Raw genomic sequence first — 12,140 nt, forward strand, 5'->3', positions numbered from 1 at the left:
AATTATTTTTTCCATACTTTTAACTTTCCTTTTCATTAGGTACTTGTTGTTATACCTGTTTGATATTACTAATATATTTATTTATCTTCTTAAGTAAATATATGCTTTAATAAATTAGACCATTTTATGATTCTGTTTTAGATAATATTTTATTATTTTTATTTTTAGATAGATTCTCAGATGTCATGCCATTCCTGGGCATTATCAGTCCTGTTGTCTGAAATTGTGGATGAGGAAAAAGTTATAGGCAAATTTCTAATTTGTCTCACTTTTAGTTTATATAAAAATAAGTGGCTAGTTTAAAACACATCCCCATTATTTAGTGGAACCCAGAAGACCTTTTTCTTTTTTTTGCTAAAACTTTGAAACTGACATTTTATTGGAAAATAAACTGAGTTAAGTTACATCTCTTTTCATAATACTTTTGCTTTCAAGTAGCATAGGATTAAGACCCTAATTCTCAAAATTACACTGTTCAGAGTAAAATTTAGATAATCTGACGATATAAAAAGACTTTTTTCAGTTAGAGTTTTTATATTATAGTTGATATTGATAATGACCTGAATACTTTCTATGATATATAGATATGTGCATATATATTCTTAAGAGTTTATGTTGAGTATAAATTGGAAAATGAAAATTAAAGTACTGGAAGTTGTCAGTGCTTGCATGTAGTCAGAAGTTCCACTTTGAGCTTACACTTGGTGGCATCAAGTGCAGAATTACCCAGTGTGATTCATATGGTTGTGGTTGAACCTTATCGCAGACATTTTAACTTTACAGCTAAGGTGGTTTTTTGTTTTTTTTGTGAGTTTGTTTTAAACTAGAAGCCCATATTCTTTTGTTTTTTTCCCTTCTGTTAAACTCTGTAAGTATAAAATGAATACTGTATATGATACAGGAGTCCCATGAATCAGAATAGTTCTGTAGGAACATGTGACATGTTTTAAGATTTAAAATAAATTTGGATTCACTTAGACTATGGCCATCTGTGTCTATAAACAGGCATATTGATGGAACTATTTCTATGTTATTTGATTTAATTGTTGTCATTTGTTTCTCTATCCTATCCCCAGACTTAATGGTCTGCACACAATATAGTATAGTGGTCATTGAACAGAATGAAGGTTCTGACACTCCTAAATTCTCATTTAAACATCTGTGAATTTTGGTTAACCTTGAAAACAGTTCTGCTGCTATATTACATTGCTTCTTAGAACTGCCGTAAGACTCTTTTTAATTACTTGCATGTTCTGTCACCCTACAGAGCAATTCCACTAATAACAACTGGAGATGCATTTTATTCATGGTGATTTAGAGAGAAAAAATAAAGAGAACTGAATGCCCAGGGACATCTTCATTTATTCATCTTCATTTATATACCAATATTCATTTCTTCTGATATTGTCCTGTGGATATATAGACCAAGTATCACTGCCATTTTCAAAGTAAAAAGAAGGTGATGGGGAACCAGAGAGAAACAAGCACTCTGTAATGTTCCATTTAATGCATATTTAGTTAGCTATTCACTGTAATGATTAAATGATGATATACATTTTCAAATTATTTGTTTTCCCCTAAAAGTTGCTTCTTTGAACATTCTTGTACTTATGTCTTTGGATAAGAGTAATTCTAAGGTGTATACATAGAAATTGAATTTTGGGGTCATGAATAAGGTCATTCTCAACTTTACCAGACATCGACAAAATGTAATCCGAAGTACTCTAAAATTTTTTTCTATTTATATGCCAGCAGTGTTCCCTTAATTTACATCTTCATAGAAAATTAATACTGTCAGACTTTTTATTTTAAATCTATTTTATAGGTGTATAATGGTATCATATAGCGCTTTTAATTTGAATTTTCCTGCTGTCAATGAGATTAATCATCCTTCGGTTATTTTTCTGACTAGATATTCTTCTGTGAATTTCTGCCAACCCAAAGATTTTATCAATTGTATCATTGGTCTTTTTTTCTTATGTATGTATAAATATTTAATATATATCTTTGGAACTAATATTTGTTGGTGATATACACTGAAATATTTTTGGGAGTCTTCCAAAGTAAAAGTATTTTTTCTATAATTTCTTTTTTGTGACAATATTTTATTATTTATATAGCTTTATTCATTGATTAATTGTCTTTTATATCTTTCAGTTTTCTGTCTTTCCTAGTAAATTCTTCCTTACATACAGATCATAAGTATATTACCAATTATCTTCCAAAAGATTTAAAATGAATATTTTGATTTTTTATGATTTTTTCCTTGAAAGTTTTATTGCATTGTGTATTCACTAGAAGTCTAATTTTTCTAGAAGCTTATATTAATACTATGTTTCTCTTGATTAATGCATGTTATCTATCATAAGTTATGTTTCCATGCTTTTGCTTTTATTAGTTGCTTTCTGTTCTTTTTATTTGCCTTTAATGTTGTCTTCATAATATCCTATATTGATTACCATCCTACTAAAATGTCTTTATAGCTTGTAAAACAAATGATTCCCCCCCTTGTACTTCTTCTCTTGTATTGATTGGGATTATGTTTCTTATAGTGATTATTGTAAGGAAAACTGACACTATCATGATATTGTCATTGTTCCACTGCCTCTATTGTTTTTTGCATGAACACAGTTTTTCCCTGACATTAGTATAGCTTCTTAGCTTTTTAAAATTAGTATTTTGATGTTTTATGTTTTTTTCAATCCCCAATCCTTTTAACCAGGTTTTGAATTCAGAAGTTATGGAGAAATAACCTGACATTTTTAATAAGCTTCATCTATGGTTAATAATTGCTATAAAATAAGTAATTGATTAACAAAACTTATCTAGGATTTCTTTCTTTTCATTGTATTTTTGTTAACCTCAAGATAATATATTTATATAAATGAATTATGAAAAGTAGTCAGAAAATGAACATCTACCAATAATTTTAAGAACTACAAAATAACCACTAGCATTGAATCTAGATCTTTGCTCTAGCATAATACATAATTTTACTTTCCAGAGAGGTTCACTCTTGATAATATTGTGTGTAACATATTCTTGATGTTTTATTTTCAAACCAAAGGGTTTATAAGTAGTGTAATATCATCTCTCATTAATTCACTTCCCATTTTTCAGGTCTGTGTTTATTTTCCTTTGATGACTATGTTTTTTACTTCCAAAATTTCTAGGTAAGAGTTCTTTTTGAATTTCTATCAGTATTCAACATTACCTTATTTTGCTTCATAATTTGTTGATTTTTTAAATGTAAGTAATGCTCTCAGTTATAATTTTGAACATCTTTTCCCCCACATATATCATCTTTAAAATATTATTCTTTTTTTTAAAGATTTTATTTACTTATTCATGAGAGGAAGAATGAAAGAAAGAGGAAGGGAGAGGCAGAGGGCGAGGCAGGCTCCCTGTGGAGCGGGGAACCCGACATAGGACTCAATCCCAGGACCCTGGGATCAGGACCTGAGCTGAAGGCAGACGCTTAACAGGCTGAGCCACCCAGGCACCCCTAAAATATTATTCTTTAAAGGCTAATTTTATCAGGCACACATTAAATTTTTGGCTGTTAACTTCATTGGCAATTTTAGCATTCCATTTATTTTTAAAAAATTTTTATTGAGAGTTCATTTTCCATAAGAGATTTTGTTTCTTTTTCCCTCTGTTTGGCATTTTTAAATCATGTGCCTCATGAGGAACTATGGCCTTATGATGCGTTTATTAATGTTTAAATTTTTTTTCTCCTTTTGTTCACTGATAAAAGTGGAAATACTGGCTACAAGCAGAGCTAATTTCAGGTCCCCAGATTTATGAAGAGTAATTTAGGGTACTTACCAAGCAGGAGCAAAATCCATGTGAAAGACAAATTTTCTATCCCCAGCTTTTTCTCATACACGAACCCAACATGTGTTTTGTACTTTCTGGGTTTAAAGCAAAGGGCAACATCAAAGCTAAAAATAACTGTGTCATATTGCCCCAGTTGTTTGGGCTGAGTGTCAACATTGCTTGAAGGTGAGAAAGAGCATGAACTTTTCAATAATTAGAAGGAAGTTCAATTTTCTTGAGAATCCAGTAAGGATTGGGTGGTTATTATTAAAAAACAATAGGTAACCAAAGACTGTATCACAAGGGTCATTCTATGTCATATTAACTTCATCTTTATAATTTTCAGGAACCACTGACAATTTCTATGTAGGAGTAATAACATTTTTATCCATGCTAATTTGATAATTTAGATTACAGAGCTTTGTATTTTTTAGGTTTGTATATGATAACTTCCTCAATAATATTGTTAGTATAATCTTATATACACTAATATGTATACTGAATCACTTTTATCCTCTACTTTGAACTACTTCTGTTACACATTTTATTTCTTTTTTCTTATTGGGTGGATATAGTTACACTAAGTAAGTAATATAAAAATAAATTTACTTATACATAATGCCCAACAGGAGCCACATGATTGTTGACTCTCTTACTTTGGCTTGTAAAGAAACCATTGGAGATTCAAATAATATGGGAAACAAATATTCTTGGGAAAGACACTATGTAAGCTTTTAGCAATCATTAATGTTCATTTGATAATTATATTCAGTTGTTCATGAATTTTGATCTATTTGCTTAATATTAGTTAAATACTATTCAGTCCAAGTAACTTATCTTAGAGTTAAGACAAACAAGGAGCACATTTGTTTGTGTTTACATAGTCTCACAGCAAACTGTATTTCATGATTGAGACTTATTCAAAAATTTATAAGTAAACTGATATAATTTTTACATTAAAAATTATAAGTAAATGCAAAGTTCCTACATTAGCAGTTAAAACTTATATTCAAATTTAAGTAACTTTGCTATAAAAATTTTTAACCTAATTGTTCCTGTATATGCTGTACCCTGCAACTGGATACTCCCATCAGATACCTGTTTTGAGAAAACATAATTAGATAAAAACCAGAGTGTATAATAGCTGCTTCTATGCACTATTTTACTAAGGCATTTAAATGTCTCTGGGAGGATAATTCACTTTATCAAAATGATAGCTTGATGGTACATAAATTCCTTTACTCTTTGACTACAGTGTCAGTTATGCTGACTTTGCTATTAACATAATTTTCATTACTTACAACAATTCTTGTCTTATGCAAAACAAATTATATGTTCTGCTACCTCACCATCATAAACTAATGTCAGCCATAAAGTCTCCTGAATAACACCTTTTAACTTTGTTAGGCAAATTAGGTAGGATAGTGATGTATAGCCAATTTAGTGAGCAGTATCTAATAACCTGTTTTATTTTGGTTGGGCTATGTGATTTTAAAAAGAAAAGTTTTAACCATAGAGTGTTATTTTCTACAGTATAAAAATGCTCTCAATTAAAGGTTTAGTCACAAGTTTTATGCATATCACATTAAGGAATGTTAAGTAAGACTTCCACTTAAAAATGGCAGATTAAATACATGAATTCAGTCCTACTTACCCCCAAACCTACATGTGTTCAGAACATAATGAAATTTTTTAAATGCATAAGCCCATAAGGACAAAAAGGATGGAAGGGGTAAAAATAACAAAAGCAAAAGAGCAGAAATGATCCTAGATGGGAAGCCATACTGGTGGCAATTATGAGCATATTATTTGTTTTAAAAATTATTTTTATATTATTCCCATTTATTATGTTTCTTTCTATGAAAATGAGATATCTTGTGTCAAAATATTCTACTCTTTGCCCCATTCCTTACTTTGGCTCAGAGAATTAGAATGGCTTAAATACTTCTCAAGTGGGTGGGACTAACATCAATTTTACTGAACTCAGGGCTCTTGGTCTCCCTCTTTCTCTCTCTATCTTTTATAAGATCTACATAGGTACAGGATTCCTCTAGCTTATTTGGACTCTCACATCAAAGTATATTCTAGGGGCACCGGAGTGGCTAATTCAGTTAACTGTACGACTTTTGATTTCAGCTCAGATCATGACTTCAGGGTCATGGGATCTAGCCCTCATGTAGGGCTCTGCTCTCAGCAGGAAGTCTGCTTGAGATTCTCTCCCTCTCCTTCTGCTCCTCCCCCACATGCACTCGTCCTCTCTCTCAAATAAATAAATAAATAAATCTTATATATATATATATATACCCTAACCAGCTTTATAGACGGATAGAAGTGATATTTTGTTCTTCTACTTAGTGATAGCTTGGTCTTATTTCAATTGGTTCAGAAATTGAGGGATGAACAGGATTGTTGCTTGCTGGGATGCATAAATGACGTTATTTCTGATCATAAAAATGGATTCATACTTTTGAATTATAATGGATTCATACTTTTGAATTATACTTCGAAAGTTACTTTCTCGTTTCCTATCTTGAAACTTTAATTCTGTATTTTTCCCCTTTATATTTTCTCTGTGTACAGGAATAGTAAGTACTTTTACAGCTATTAGATTGTACCAACTCTTAACATACACACACACACACACACATATTTTACACTTCACAATAACCATATGAAGTAGATATTACATCCCACATTATGCAGATAAGGTACAAAAATTATAACTAAATTTTCTTAGGTCACAGAAGTAGTAAATGGTAGAGTAGGGCTTCACACTCAGGCAGTCTGATTCTAACATTTCTTCTATATCTCACATAGAGTTTTTACCAATTTCTTCATTAAAATCATACACAATTCAAAATAAAATGAAATACGTATTTTTTGAACTTCTGACGACATACTTATTATTAAAGATCAAGAGTCAAAGTTAAATGAGAAGATAGCCAAGGAGTGGGAGACCTTAGCTTCATCCAGTCCCAGGAATTCAGCTAGATGGCTGTCAAATCATTCTGAACACCTGCGAACCCAACTCGAGATCTAAAAAGAATAGCTGCAACTCTACAAATAGAAAAGTGACCACTTTTTGTAAGAATGATAAGATGGAAAAACTTACCTCAAAAAAGAGAACAAGAGGCAATACTGACTGCCAGGGACTTAATCAGTCTAGACATAAGTAAGATGTCAGAATTAGAGGTCAGAATAACAATTATAAAGATACTAGCTGGGCTTGGAAAAAAGCATAGAAGACACTAGAGAATTCCTTTCAGGAGAAACAAAAGAACTAAAATCTAAATCAAAAATAAAAAGTGAGATGCAATAAAAAATGGAAGCTCTAACTACTAGGATAAATGAGGCAGAAGAGAGAATTAGTGATATAGAAGGCAAAATGGTGGAAAATAAAGAAGCTGAGACAAAGAGAGACAAACAACTACTGGATCATGAGGGGAGAAATTGAGAGATAAGTGACACCATAAAACAAAACAATTTTAGAATAATTGGGATCCCAGAAGAAGAGGAAAGAGAGAGGTAGAAGGTATATTGGAACAAATTATAGCAGAGAACTTCCCTAATCTGGAGAAAGAAACAGGGATCCAAGTCCCGAAGGCACAGAGAAACCCCCTCAAAATCAATAAAAATAGGTCAACATCCCAAAATATAATAGTGAAATTTGTAAATCTCAGAGAAAAAGAGAAAATCCTAAAAGCAGCTCGGGACAAGAGGCCCATAACCTACAAGAGTAGAAACATTAGACTGTCAGCAGACCCAACCACAGAGACCTGGCAGGCCAGAAAGACTGGCATGATATATTCAGGGTGCTACATGAGAAAAAATATTCAGCCAAGAATATTTTATCCAGCAAGGATGTCATTCAAAATGGAGAGATAAAAATCTTCCAGGACAAACAGAAACTAAAAGCGTTTGTGATCACCAAACCAGCCCTACAAGAAATATTAAAAGGCATCCTATAAGTGAAGAGAGACCCCAAAAGTGATATAGACCAGAAAGAAACAGAGACAATATGCAGAAATAGGGACTTTACAGGTAATACAATGGCACTAAATTCATATCTTTCAATAGTTACTCCGAATGTAAATGGGCTAAATGCCCCAATGAAAAGACACAGGGTATCTGATAGGATAAAAAAAGCAAGACCCATCAATATACTTCTGTAAGAGACTCATTTTAGACCCAAAGACACCTCCAGATTTAAAGTGAGGGGGTAGAAAACAATTTACCATGCCAAGGGACATCAAAAGAAAGCTGGAGTGGTAATCTTTATATCAGATAAATTAGATTTTAAATCAAAAACAGTAATAAGAAATGAGGAAGGACACTATATCATAATTAAAGGGTATATCCAATGAAAAAGATCTAACAATTGTAAATATTTATGCCCCTAACATGGGAGCAGCCAATTATATAAGCTAGTTAATAATAAAATTAAAGAAACACATTGATAATAATGCAATAATAATAGGGGACTTTAACACCCCCCTCACTGAAATGGACAGATCATCTAAGCAGAAGATCAACAAGGAAACAAGGGCTTTGAATGACACACTGGGCCAGATGGACTTCACAGATATATTCAGAACATTCTATCCCAAAGCAACAGAATACACATTCTTCTAAAGTGTACATGGAACATTCTCCAGAATAGATTACATATTGGGTCACAAATCAGGTCTCAACTGGTACCAAAAGATTGGAATCATTCCCTGCATATTTTTGGACCACAGTGCTTTGAAACTGGAACTCAATCACAAGAGGAAAGCTGGAAAGAACTCAAATACATGGAGGCTAAAGAGCATTCTACCACATCATAATATAGATGTCTGCTTCTGACCATGATAGAGTAAAATTTCCAGACTTAACTTTCAACATAAACAATTAGAGAACAGAGGAAAAAACTCAAACAAAAGCAAACAAAAAAACAAAAGTAAACACTGGATAAATGAAAGCACAGGATTGTAATCCCAGAAAATAGGAAAATCAGTGATGTGAGAAATGAAATTGCCTAGAGATATATTATGGACCACAGAGACAGGGATCCCAAATAGACCACAGTAATATCACTGAGCTAAGAAAGTAGAGATTAAAGTTCAGGAATGCTGTGGCTTAATTTGCAAGGTAGAGTTAACCTAGTTCTACATAGGAAAAGAGCATGAGCGTTCTACAGGTCAACTGCACTGAGTCTTCACAGAATGCTAAGTGGCATATGAGTATGATGAAACTTCATGAGGTTAGGAAAGATGATGGGTGATGATATAAACTGGATAACTCCCAGAGCTCCCATAGATTACAGAGATGTATTTTCAAACAAATAGTGCTAGAACAACTACATATTCACATGAAAAAGTGAAGCTGGGTCCTTATCTCACACCATCTACATAGTAACTCAAAATGTGGTGTAAATATAATAAATGTAAGAGTAAAAAATTCTAAACTCTTAAAAGAAAACATAGCATACATTTTCATGATCAGTGATTGGGCAATGGATTCTTAAGTATGGCACAAAAGCAAAAAAAGAAAAAAGTACATAAATTTGATTACATAAACTTAAAAAGTACATTTGTCAAAGAACACTATCAAGAAAGTGAAAGACTACCCAGAGAGTGCGAGAAAATATGTATAAATTATATATCAGGTAATGGCCTAGTACCTAAGACATATAAAGATTTTTACAATTCAATGATGAAAAGACAACCTAATTAAATATTGGGCAAAAGTTTGAAAAATACTTTCTTCAAAAATATATACAAATGGCCAATAACCACGTGAAAATACGCTCAAAATTAGTCATAGGGGAAATACAAATCAATACTATAATGAGTAACTCTTCACACTATTGAGGATTGCTTCAATCAAAAAAGTAGATGATAATATTAAAAATATAAACTGTTGGAGAGGACTGGAACACTTACACATTGCTGGAGAAGATTGTGTAGTCACATTGTTTTGCAGTCCATCAAAAATTAAGCAGGGAGTTATCATATAACTCAACAATCTTACTTCTAGACATATACTTAAGATAATTCAAAACATTTCCACCCAAAGTTTGTAACAAATGTCCAGAGCATTCATAATTAGCCAAAAAGCAGAAAGAAGACAAGTTTCCATCAACTGAAAAATGGGTAAGTAAAATGTAGCATATCCATATAATGGAATATTATTCAGTAAAAAATAAAATGAAGTACGGTTATCTTCTACAACATAGATAACATGTTGATGATATTATGCTAAGTAAAAGAAGCCAGTTAAAAAAGGCCATATATTGTATGATTTCATTTATATAAAATGTCCACAATAAGCATATACGTATATGAAGATAACAAATAGTGATTGCAATATCAGAATGTGACCATATTTGGAAATAGGGTCTTTGTTGATGTAATTAGTTAAGATGAAGTCATAGTTGATCCAAATCCAAATAGCAGTGTCTTTATAAGAAGAGGGGAGGACATACAGAGACAGCACACACAGAAGACAACGTAATATGAAGATGAAGGCAGAGATTATAGAGATGTGTGAACAAGCCAAGAAACCCCAAGAAATGCTAATAACCACCAGAAAGTAGGAAAGAACCATGAGATGATTTTTCACTCGGGGCTTCTAGAGAAAACTAACCCTACGGACACCTTGAGTTTTGACATTCAGGCTTCAGAACTGACAGAGAATAAATTTCTGTTGTTTTAGCCACCCAGTTTGTTCTACTTTGTAATAGCAGCTCTAGAAAACTAATACAGAAGGAAACTTCCTCACCTTAATAAAAGACATTCTTTTCTTTTTTAAGATTTTATTTATTTATTTGAGAGAAAGAGAGAGAGAGAGAGAATGCAAGTGGGGGTAGGAACAGAGGGGGAGGGAAAAAGAGAGGGAAAGAATCTCAAAATTTGAGCAAGTTATGATATATAGATGATAGATCATTCGATCGATCGATCAATCAATTGATAGATATATGGCAAATAAGTTGTGTGTAATAGGCAAAATTAAGGTTTTCAGTGATAATAATATGTATATGAGAAGGGCAAATTACTGTGTTACTAATAAGAATTCTATTAAACACACCATTGGATGACCACCAGTTACTTCTGTAATTGAAGAGACAATATTATAGCAGTGAATTAAAATATCTTTCTGCTAAAAAGACAGCTCATGATTATAGTTGATCAATAGCTTCTAAATTAAATGCATAATTTACAGAGTTTACATAAGTTGTTATAAGAGTATATCTTATGAAAAGGTACAAATTTAGTTAGGTTTAAGGCAATATAGGAATGAATAAAAATCTATATTACTCACAGCATGGTGAATGAGCTCTGATCATATACCAGCTTCGGCATTATAATTAGAGGGTTACACTTAAGTAGTTTTCATTTACTGCCTGAGCTGAGCGCTATGCATTGGTGGCTGTATCAATGAAAATGGCCTTAACTTAGTGTCAAGGAGATTTTCATATACATGATAGCTAAAATTTTGAAAATTTAATTAAACAAATGTAAATACAGCATAGATAGATTTACTCAGTAAGAAAGAAACAATATCAGAGGTTGTACACATACATTACTATTAGCTATTATTATTATTTTGATTTCTTTACAAAGATATGCAAATAACTTTAAGACAAACTTTTATTTACAGTGCTACCCATAAATAGAATTAGGTAAAAATAAAAATTGGGGGGAAATGACATTATTCATTAAAAGCAAAAGAAGTTTGCTAATAAATTCTATGAGAAATGCCAAATGACAGAGAACTAAAATTATTGTTTAATTGCGTGTATTTTTATATGGTATTTCTAAGTTTTCTAGAATTACTCATTTATGATATGGAAACAGTCTCATAGAATCTTCTAATAGTCCTAATCTATGCACAAATAAGTGAAAATGTCTGATCATTGTCATAAGCATCAAAAATACGTATTAAAACAAAAGGAATCAAGTACTCAGGAGGCATAAATATTTATTAAGGCAATGTGATTATTGAAAATTGATAGGGTAAGTTTTAGCCTGTTGCCCAGTTACTTTGCCAAAAGCTTGGTTATTAATCAAGCCAAATATAAAAGGTGTGTGGAGTTCAGCCAGATAATTTATTAGCTCTTCAATTGAGCCATCAGTCCGTTCAAAGGCTAATTAGACCAATCTGTGAATGTATCAATCCCATAATTACTCAGACTAATTATATTAATCATCTAAAATATGTTCATGAGAAACAGCTAATGTATAACCTTGTGATTTTGCAATGACCTTAGTTCAACTAGGAAATGGTATCCATGTATGATTCACTAAATGTGGTTCATGATAAGTAGACAGACTAGGAAT

The sequence above is a fragment of the Callorhinus ursinus genome, unplaced genomic scaffold (assembly GCF_003265705.2).
Source record: "Callorhinus ursinus isolate GAN/ISIS: 27379988/994484 unplaced genomic scaffold, GSC_fseal_2.0 scaffold54, whole genome shotgun sequence".
NCBI classification, from domain to species: domain Eukaryota; kingdom Metazoa; phylum Chordata; class Mammalia; order Carnivora; family Otariidae; genus Callorhinus; species Callorhinus ursinus.